This window comes from Tenrec ecaudatus, chromosome 12, assembly GCF_050624435.1.
Source record: "Tenrec ecaudatus isolate mTenEca1 chromosome 12, mTenEca1.hap1, whole genome shotgun sequence".
In the NCBI taxonomy this organism is placed as follows: Eukaryota; Metazoa; Chordata; class Mammalia; order Afrosoricida; family Tenrecidae; genus Tenrec; species Tenrec ecaudatus.
The window spans coordinates 88,738,062-88,749,512 of NC_134541.1; the positions used below are offsets into that span (position 1 = coordinate 88,738,062).

General features: G+C 41.1%; 1 non-coding gene across 1 annotated transcript; it reads left to right on the forward strand.

Annotated features, from left to right (window-relative positions):
* The first annotated feature begins 9,219 nt into the window (after nucleotides 1-9,219).
* On the forward strand, nucleotides 9,220-9,357 carry LOC142423718 (small nucleolar RNA SNORA47). Its single transcript, XR_012779319.1, has one exon. It is a non-coding gene; the product is annotated as a small nucleolar RNA SNORA47 (small nucleolar RNA).
* The last annotated feature ends 2,094 nt before the right edge of the window (nucleotides 9,358-11,451 follow it).

Sequence of the window (11,451 nt, forward strand, 5' to 3'; positions counted from 1 at the left end):
AAGCAACTGCATAGATTATTTAGAAGAGTGAATGGTACATTACAATGATATCGAACAAACAAGAACTTAATTGGGATGATGTGCAAAAATCACTCGACCATATTACTCAAATTTTTCCATATAGTCATATTTCTGAAAATGATTTTAGTGAGGTATCATTATTAAAAAATGTATTGATAAGGAGAAGGTTAAATCTTGGGCATCAGCAAAAATCACAATAGAGAACAAATGGTTAGAAATATTTCATCATTTTGAAACAAACCATGTTCCATATAATAATGCACTAAAAATTGTGGAATATGTGCTGTCCTTACCAGGAACTAGTGCTGCGACTGAATGTGTTTTTTCTTTGGTAAATAAAGTGTGGACATCAGAAAAATCACAATTAAGTGTTGAGACTTTGAAAGCCATTTTATGTGTGAAGAATAATTTAACAAATTCTTGTGAAATTTTTATGACCTTATAAACAATGACAGCAATCTACTAAAAAAGGTCACTCAAATGAGAAGAAATATGCCAAAGAATAAAATAATACTATACATAATTTTTAATGTATTATATTTGTAAATTGTACTTATGTTGAAATTTTAAAAATATATTACAATAAAAAGAGGGGGTGGGCAGTCCCACCTAGACGGGGAGGGAAACATAGAGGTTGAGGAAATAGGGAGAAAGCATAAAAGAGAAAGGAGAAGTGGAGAAGAGAGGAAAGAATATAGAGAAGATAGAAGAGATGTAAAGACTAGAAGAGAGGAGAGAGGATCAGGGAAGAGAGGAGAGAATTGAGGAGAGCGAGAAAGAGGAGAGGAGAGGAGGAAAGGGGAAGTGAGAGGATGGGAGGGGAGGGCAGAAAAAGGGAAGAAGCAGGTAAAGCAGGGGAAATTATGGTGTCAGTATAACATGTGTATGAAACATTTTTAACACGTGTGAAATGATAGACCCTTTTAGGCTACGTTTTAGAAGTTGTCACAGCAATATATAATATATTCTGGGGTAATTTTAAGAGAAAGAGAAAAAATTATAAGGGGGAAATGTCAGTGGCAAAAAAATGAGCAGCAGAAGGATGTACATTGGTACAGACAGCAACTGGAAACACAGGGAATCCAGGACAGATGACTCCTTCAGGACCAGTGGTGAGAGTGGTGATGCCGGAGGGTGGAGAGAAGGTGGGGTAGAAAGGGGGAACTGATTACAAGAATCTACGTATAACCTCCTTCCTGGGGGAGGGACAGCAGAGAAGAAGGCAGTGGGTGAAATCGGACAGTGTAATATATGACAAAATAAAAATAATTTATGAATGATGAACGGTTCACTGGATGGCGGGGATGGGGAGGGAGAGGGCGAGTGAGCAGCAGATACTGGGGGCTCAAGTAGAAGGCAAATGTTTTGAGAATGATGATGGCAACAAATGTACATATGTTTTTGACACAATGGATGGATGTATGGATTGTGATTAAGAATTGTATGAACCCAATAAAATGATAAAAAATGAGCAGCAGAAGAAACAAAACAAAAAATTATTGCAGTGACATTGAGTTTTACTTATAAATCTAACAATATAATACAATGACCCTGTCATCTGATCACTTAACCAAGAGACTGAATCACTTTAAGAGACAAATTTAGCTAGCATCTAGGATAGAAGGCAGAAAGTCCCATTCACATACTGAGTGCTTGTTCGGTTGAGTCAGAGCCATAGTGTCTCCCTTCACGGTGCCTGTGAGTCACACGTAACTGTTTCTTCATTGTACAACATGACACAGTGGAGAGGCTGTAAATCCATCAAAACAAGATTCTCACAGAAGTTCTGTGAGTTTATCAAGTGTGACTCTGTGCAAATAATTTAACCTATCTTTCAACCTTAGTTTTTTGGCCCATGAAATGAAGATAGTGCTTATAGATTTATTTTGAATATTAAACCAATTATGATAGGAGAAACATCTCCCACCATGTCTGGTATACCTAAGGATTACATTCTCTGTAAGTCCTCTTTCCTCTTGTCTAAATGTAATCTAAAAGTTGATACTTACTTTTATCCCACAGAGAAACATAATTCAATGCAAAGACAACAAAGGAAATTGAGTTACTATTTGAGCTAGAGAAGTCATATGTCAAATTTTAAGATAATATAATTTGATATAGTTCTAGGTAAGTAATGCCAACTACTCAGTTAACTTCATGCTGAATCCATGTTTGCTTCCCAGATTATTTCTCTGAACAATCCTGAAATCACTGGAAACTGATGCAAGCTATTATATAATCAGAACTTGTCCCCCACCCCCACAGACCAATGCTTCTAATGATTATAAGAAATTAAAAGTGGGAGAAAAAGGAAATAAACTTAGAAGGCAAAGTATTTGATAATCCAGATGTGCTATCTGACCTCTTTTTCAAAAAATTTATTCTAAATATATAGACCTGTGTAGGCTTATTGCTCATTCATCTTTGTAAAATCATGAGCAAGGAGGGCTAAAAATAAATTCAGATCCTATTTGTGTAGTTTGTCTTTTAAATGAGCACCTAAAAAAAGAACACCTGCCTCCTCCTCTATCTCTACCCATAACCACCCCTAAAAAGCAGGGGTGGGGGACGCTTCTCAGCTATTATTTATCTGAGATTTATTTTATTCCTATTAATTCAGCTGTAGGAGAATTAAATGAATCATCAATAGGTTAATGTCACACAAGGACACTGTGAATGCTCCAGCCCTTTGAATGGTTTTCCTTCTCAGGAAAGAATTGGCGTACTTACAGGGAGTGACATTTTAGCTGCCTCAAGCTGATTTTATTCTAAACTCAATTGTCTGTAGGACAGAAAGTCTAAGATTTCTCACTACAGTCGGTCATATAATGGTAGATGCTTTTTGACAATCTTATAGAGTTTCTGGTCAGTCATTCTAAGAGAAACTAAATCAATAATACCACATAGGTCTAATGACTCAAGATCCCCAGTAGAACTCAAACTTTTTTTTATTTGTATAATTTTTATTACAAAAACTATTGTGGTATCAATATTTACATTGAAAATGCTATTAAATTAACTGAACAGATTTGTATACGCATGCTGTGTGCAGACACAAATATACTCTTGTGTATCTCATACAACCCGCAGTCCAACTGCTTCATTGCAAACTAGGACCAAACCCCTTGCTAGTTAGAAACAAATAATCCACATCCTTTTCCTTTTCACAGAGGGAATGCCTCTTTTGAATGGTAAACTCTATGATACCAATAGCATCATGATGTCTACTAAGACATTCCATTTTGCATCCCCGAATTTCTCTTACCCAGTGCTACATTATCCAGGGTTACACAGTGAATGGACAGTATACTATGCTAGAAACGAATAGCAATGAAGCATGAAGACCATTTTTAAAAAACTGCTGACTTACATTTTAAAAAGTCATGCTTTTGCCTTTGAAAAGTTAATCATTTTTGATTTCGTGTTTTATTCAGTATCCTCAAACCTCATTCGAGTCTTGCTCGAGTCCCTAAATGACAGAGAAGCATTTACTCCCTCAATTCAGGCTTAAGATCTATTTCATTGTCATTGCAGTCACTTCATTTGATCCAGATCCATTTCTTACATGTTCGCCTACTTCCCAAGCTGTCCCTTCTTTATTTACACTCAAGTGGAACTAATAAAATTAGAAGGATTTATTTGTTTTGCCCACTCATTTATTTGCATTATACAATACTGTTTGAGTTATGCTTTCCTTCATATCTGGATATTTTAAAAACCTTTCTCACTAAAATTTAAACAATTATATAAATACCAGATTTTAGGTTCAGTATAGACTTTTTCTTTAGTGTAAAAGACATCATGCACATTTTCTGACTTGTGTCTGGTCCTGTAAATAAAACCATGTTTGACTCTGTACTTTAATGGAATTCATTTTCCAGCTAGGTCTCCATTGGCAGCCCAGGATGAATTTGAGCCAAATTTTGAGGTTGACTTCTCACTGCCTAAACACACACACATACAAACACACATACAAAATCAATCAATCCATGAAGTGGAATTTGAGGTAGTCATTCAGGAACAACTTCTCCTTGGAATGTTTTTCTTCATCCTCCCCAATATAATTTGAATTATATCTAAACCAAAAAGAAATTGCCTAGAGTTTTCTGAGTTATTAAGCCCAGTTGTGGGGTGCTAAAAACACACCCTACAGCACAGTCACTTACCTAAGTATTATTTTTAGATAACTCTGGTCTGTAGATTAATTTAAACTATTATTTTAATGAGGAACCTAAGGCAATTAGACTGGAACTCAAGAGTGCTAGTTCTGGAGCCAGTCAAATTCAGAACACGACTCGGCTGTTTACAATTATATCTGGCTTGTGCTGTCACTTAATTTATGTAAACCTCAATTTTCTTGTGTAGAAAATGGGAAAATGTTAGGCCCTACTTTGCAGTGCAGGTGTATAGATTAGATGAGAATTGCGTTTGTCAGGCTTTAGCAGTGTGTCAGCACTCATATGGTTGTTGTCGTGGTTCATTGCTGTCAAGAGGACTCTGCCTCACGAGCTCCATGTAAAGCAGACGACATTCAGCCAGATCCCAGACTGCCTTCAACGGCACTGGTTTACTTGAGTTCACTGTTGTGGCCACTGAGTCTTTTGAGTGTTTTCCAACCCAGGCATCTTATCTTCCATTTCCATATTGAACAATATTGTATAGTGACCTATGAAATTTTCATGAGCTTCTTTTTGGAAGTATATCACCAGGTCTTTCTACTTTGTCTAGCATAGTCTGGAAGCTCAACTGAAGCATGTCCGCCACAGGTAATACTACTGGTATTAGATATACCTTTGGTAGAACTTCCAACATTGCAGCAACATGTAAGCCACTAGAGTAGGAAAATGGAAGCTAGTATTATTAGTCATACTGGAAGTATAAAAATTACTGGGGTCATGTCCCTTTCGATGAAAAGGACCATAATTACATGTGATTCTTTTTAACTAGTTAAAAGTTATCTACAGTGTGTCAGTCTGGATAGACTAGACAAACAAATTTAGGGAGACTCGTGTGTATCAGAAAGAGCTTTATATAAAGAGTAATTGCACATTAAGAAAATATTCCCGTCCAGATCAAGTCCATAAATTCTATATAAGCCCATATATACCAATCTATAAAATCCTCTTCAGACTCACAAAACACATGCAATGATGCCAAGTGTAGGATGATCACAGGCCCGTGGGTGGGAAGTCTTATGGATCCAGTGGCAGTGGAAGCATCTCAGTGCTGGAAGGGGTCTCCACATGGCTCCTCCAGCTCAGGACACTAGTATTGTGCCAGATGCAATGTCTCCAAGGGAGTCAGCCTTATCAGTCGAGAGCCTCCAAGAGAGTGAGTAAGTGTCCTTCCTCCAGTGGGCTATTTATCTCCTTAATTCCTTGAAATGAGGTCATCAATCTGCAACCTGATTGACAGGTAAACTCCACCCCTTCACTCAAAAGTCTCAAACTGACAACAAATTATGTAACTACCACAAACAGTCACTTCTGACATCGAGATATTTCAGTCCTTAGGATCTCTGAAATATTTATAGGAGCAAAGGAAATTCAATGCAAGCTTTACAGTGGACAGGTGCACAGCACAGCTCAATATTTCTTTGATAGAGATGACAGTTGCATGCATTTTGTTCCTTTAAATTTTGAGAACACTATATATTGTCTAAGGATTAAATACCTAAATTTTATTTTACAAAGTAAATTACTTCATCTCTCAGCAAATCAGAAATAAAATTTTGTATCAAAACTCAAAGATACTACATGCCTTTGGGAAAAAGACCTCTTATGTAACCTTAGGAATGTTGTTTCTGTAAGAACATGATTAAGCATATAAGAATATTTGCAGCCTGATAGAATCCAAAGATATGGTCAATTCAGCTGCCCTTCACCCCAGAAAATTTTACTTTAGAGGACAGCACTGAAGTTGCAGCTCAGGGAGAAGGACATGTCTGAACCAAGCACATGGTAGCAAATGAAGGGGAAGGAAAAGAGAGTGGAGTACATCCTGGCCCACCAAGCCTGGAGGACAATATCCCCATTCAGAACAGCCAATGCACAAAGTGGACCATATGGCTGGCCCCACTATGAGACACAATGTCCCTTGCTGACGCATGGCACCATGGGGGCAACACTGGAGACATAATGGCGGGATTGGCCCAGCCTGATGCCACCACACTGAGGCAAAACACTAAGGACATGCGGCAGAGCAGCAGGGGAAGCAGAGCAGGGAGGTCCCAAGGGAGTGCCAAGGATAGACTTTGGGGCCAGGGCATGGCATCTCATTGGACTCCACTGGAGGACATTCCTACTAGAGTTCAACAAACAGACCTTGGACTATTTACAGGTTTTTCTTTGTTTTATTTATTTATTTATTGTCATGGGGTTTTGTTGTTGTTGTTGTCATTGTTTTGTTTTCTTTTGTCACTTTGTTTTGCTATGTCTTGTTTTGAGTGTGCATATTATTATCTCTGCAGGTCTATCTAGATAAGATAGGTTGGATGAATAGTCTGGAGGAGAAAACAACAGGACCAATGATTCCGGGGGGCCTTGGGAGAGGGGTAGGTGGAGGGAAAGGAGGTGGTGTTGACCAACCCAGGAACAAGGGAACAACAAGTAATCCAAAATCAGTGGCAACGAGGTTGTGAGAGGCCTGGTAGGGATTGATCATGGGCAATGTAACTGAGCAAAATTACTGAAACCCAAATGAAGGCTGAGCATGATAGTGGGACAAGAGGAAAGTAAAAGGAAATATAAGAAAGAACTAGGAGGCAAAGGGCATTTATACAGGTTTAAATACAGGCATGTATATGTGTAAATATTTATATAGGATGGTGGGGAAATAGATCTGTGTGCATATATTTATAGGTTTAGTATTAATGTAGCAAAGGACATTGGGCCTCCACTCAAGTACTCCCTCAATGCAAGAATACTTTCTTCTATTAATTTGATATTCTATGATACTCACCTTCCCGCCACAACCGCTGAAGGCAAAGCGGGTGAATAAGCAAATGTGGTGAAGAAAGTCGATGGTGCCCGGCTATCAAAAGATATAGCGTCTGGGGTCTTAAAAGCTTAAGGGTAAAAAAGTGGCCATCTAGCTCAGAAGCAACAAAGCTCACATGGTAGAACACACCAGCCTGTGTGATTATGAGATGTCGAAGGAATCAGTTATCAGACATCAAAGAACAAAAAAAATCATATCATTGTGAATGAGGGGGAGTGTGGAGTGGGGACCCAAAGCCCATTTGTAGGCAACTGGCCATCCCTTTACAGAAAAGTCACGGGGAGGAGATGAGCCAATCAGGGTGCAGTGTAGCAATGATGAAGCGTACAACTTTCCTCTAGTCCTTAAATGCTTCCCCACTCACACCCCCCGCCCACCGCAACCACTATCATCATCCCAATTCTACCTTACAAATCTGACTACACCAGAGGATGTATACTGATACAGCTAGGCACTGGAAGCAGGGAATCCAGGACAGATTATCCTTTCAGGACCAGTGGTGAGAGTGGCGATACCGGGAGGATGGTGGGAGTGTGGGGTAGAAAGAGGAAACCGATTACAAGGATCTACATATAACCTTCTCTCTGGGGGACAGATGGCGCGAAAGTGGGTAAAGGGAGACATCGGACAAAATAATAATAATTTATACATTATCAAGAGTTCATGAGAGAGGGTAGAGCGGAGAGAGAGGGGGAAAATGAAAAACTGATACCAATGACTTAAGTAGAAAGCACATGTTTTGAGAATGATGAGGACAACAAATGTACTATGTGCTTGACATATAATAGATGTATGTATGGATTGTGATGAGGGTTGTATGAGCCCCCAATAATATGATTCAAAAACAGAACAAAGATATGGTCAATTGAGGTGATATTTTCAGAGAAAGATAACGAATAATGTGGCTCTTAGAGTTAAAAATAGTCATGTGCATAAATGTTTGACATTGAAAAGCATGTCAAGAGGCACGAAGCTTCAAAAAATGTATTGAGAGGTCTGAGATTTACCATCGGGATGCTTGACCTTTTCCAGAAAGCATATAAACAAGACCAGATGGAGTAGGGATACTCTGGAAATTGTTTTCAATAAAAGACAAAAGTCTGAGATTTATCCTTCCTTATTTATCCTCATCCTGTATATCAGAATACTTCTGTCTCCCAAAAATCAAACACTTGATTTTGAAAAATCAAAAGTTCTATATCACTTGATCATAAAATGATTTTTTAAATGTTTATTTTAAGAACATGCAATAGGTCAAACAGGATGTAAATCTCAAAATACCTTTAATTTCAATGGTTCAGTAATCAAGAAACATGGCAAAAATATATTTACTGATTAGTCCTAAACAATATTTGATTTCTTTTAAAATACACTTTCTTACATGTTAGACAAAGTTTTGACTCATAAACTCACAAAGAGAAATTATTTTTCTAATTTTTTTAAATTTGAGGGCTATTTGGAAACTCTCAAACCTACTTCCAAAAATTATAATTCAATAACTCCTTATGAAATCCTAGATCCTATATGGATAATCTAAATGGCACAAAGACATGTAAACTACTAACTCAGGAATTATCTCATGAAATTCAATAGAAATTAAACTAATTAAATATTGGGTCACCTTTCTTTGGAATGGACACAAATATAGCTGTCTTTCAATCAGTTTCAATTTTTTCAGAACCTCTAAATAGTAAACTCGATTAACAGTCTGACGTGTGGAATGAACTTCAAATGCACTATCCCCTCACATCAAAAAAACAAACAAATGAGCATCATCTTGATCTTTGATTTCATTTGACAAGCTTTTGGGTGGGTCAAGGTGACGATGGTGCCTTCCACTGGCTTGATTGATGTTTGCTTTCGAGGGCATAGCACCATATCTCGTCATCAGTAATAACCTTGAAAAAAAATCTGGGTCCCTTCAAAGCAGGTCTTTCAAAGCAAGGCATGTTTCCACTCAATACTCCTTTTTCCTGGTCAGTCAGAACCTTAGGCAAAAATTGTGTAGCAACCCCTCTCATTCCCAAATCTTCCATTAAAATTCGCTGGTCCAGATAACTTCCCCATCTTTTCAATGATCTGTCATTAGTTTTCAAGCACAAGTGCATGAATTTTGTCAACATTTTTGTCCATTGGGGAAGTTGACGGACCAGAATGAAGTTTGTCGACATTTCACCTTTTTTTAAAGAAAACCACTCGTGGAGGACTGAGAAGGTGAAGCAGCTGTGTACCATGCTGCCGTCCACTCGTTAAGGCCTCCAAAAGGGAAGGGTCGCCAGGGCAGAGGATGCTCCTCTGTCACCTTCAGAGGTGCAGTGCCCTGCTGGCCAACATTGTAAAAAAGAAAAAAACCACTCGTTTACTTGAGTTTTCCCCACTGCTCTGTCCTCGTAAGCTTTGTTCAACATCACAACAGTTTCTGCGGCACTTTTCCGGAAACAAAATGTCACAGCTATAGCTCTTCTCTTAAATTGGCCGTCACAAAAAATGAAGTTCAAGCAAAACTGCCTTTATGAAAACATTCACTGTGATCAGAGAAAACCGTTCCAGATGACTACCCTGGGTGCACTAACTCAGATCAAGTTGCTTGATGCTCGCATAGTGGGAAAAATGCCTACTACGAAAGCTCGGCTCTGCCCAGCACAATTCTAGTGTTGGAGGGAACCCCTCATACATGCACAGATATGAGTGTAAGTCAAAATGTACTGCTAGTAGAGTTTTGGTACCCACTAGGTACCCTACCCCACCACCCATCATAGGCTGCCTCCTGAAATGGTGGGATGTTGACTCGTTTTTTCAATATTGGTACTCAAGGCTTACATTTTTTCTTGAGCACTTTTAGCTTAAGATATGCTGAGTATGTCTTTCTATTTTGGTTTTCTAACTCTAGGGCTTTTCACATTTCATTATAATATTTAACTTTGTCTTATCAAGCTTCCCTTTGAAAATTCTGTTTAGCTGTTTGATTTACTCCCTTCTGCCATTTCCTTTAGGTACTCTACAAGAGCAAGTTTCAGAGTCTCTTCTGACATCCACTTTGACCTTTTCTTTCTTTCCTGTCTTATAAGTGACCTTTTGTTTTCTTCAGTGTGATAGTTAGGTTTATTGTGCCAGCCTGGCCAACAGGAACAAGTAGGTGGAGATTAATCAGGTCACAGTTTGATTGGAGGACAAGGAGATAAATGGCTCTGCAAGGCCCACCCCCATCTCTTTTGCTACCTGGTGATTGTACCAGTGTGCTGCTGCTTTAGCTAATTCTCTGCCTAAGACTGACATTTAACATTAGATCAAATTTTCCATTATTCCATAACTATTAAGATAGCTTTATAGAGGGGGAAGATGGCCGACAGGGACACCCGCATACTCTGAGAGCTCCTCCAAACAAAGCGGGATTGGCGACCAGGTAGCTGAATAGTAAGAGTCTGGTGAGTGAAATATCCCCCTGGGTCAGCACCCCAGTCCTACCCCACGTATTTGTCCGGAGCAGGGGTCTAGGTGAAAGAGGACCGGACTAGTGGGACGTCTCTGGCCACTAAGTTGCCGTGAGCTCACTGGCGACCGGCTTAGGCTCCATCCCCAAACCCGACACCAGCCCAGAGCCGCTTGCCTGCCCTGCCTACTCCAGCGGCCCACTCCCCACTCCCTATCGCGGATCCCCACTGGGAGATAAGCTTTCCTCTCCCGCAGTTCCCTTCTCCCCACAGGGCAGCGATCTGCCCTCGGGCCCACGTCCCTCCCTCCATTCATCCAAGCTCAGGGGAGCGGACCCGCGGGTTGTCTGGCGACCCCCACGGGGGACCATCCACCTGCACCGCTGCCGCGGACCTCTCCACCTGCCCTCCGTGCGCTGGCCTCCCACCCCCGCCCGCCCCCGCCAGCCCCTGGCAGCCTAGCACCAGCTCCACTCCTGGCGGGGACCCTGCGCTGAGCACTTCCCGCCAACAGGAGCCATAGCCCAACCCACGCCTGTCCCGGACCCTGAGCTTCCGTGGAGCGCCGCGCCCCACGCTGCTGAGTCTGCCTACCAAGGGCCCCCCACTGCGCAAGGCACAAGAGTAGGTGCCCTCCCCAGGGTGCTGCGGGGACCCCGGCGGCCGCGACTCTGAGCCTGAGCAGAGGAAGGGCGCCATTGCCCCATGCGGTTTCGCGCCAAGCCTCCTTTGCCGGCGCCATTACCCCCTGCGGTTTCGCGCCAAAAGGGCGGAGAGCGAACACCATTGTTCCCTGCAGTGTCCTGCAGCCGCCTGCGCAGCTATCCAAGGGGCCTCCCCGAGCCCGCTCACAGCCCGGGCAGATCAAACACTCCACCTGCAGTGGAGCCTGGGTCTTGGCTTTGCAGTCCCTGAGGAGCCGTCAGTGAGCTCCAGCCAGCTCTCACCACCTGGGGCCCTGTTGGGTCCCCAGTGCCAGCCCTAAGCCTGCCGCAGCCCG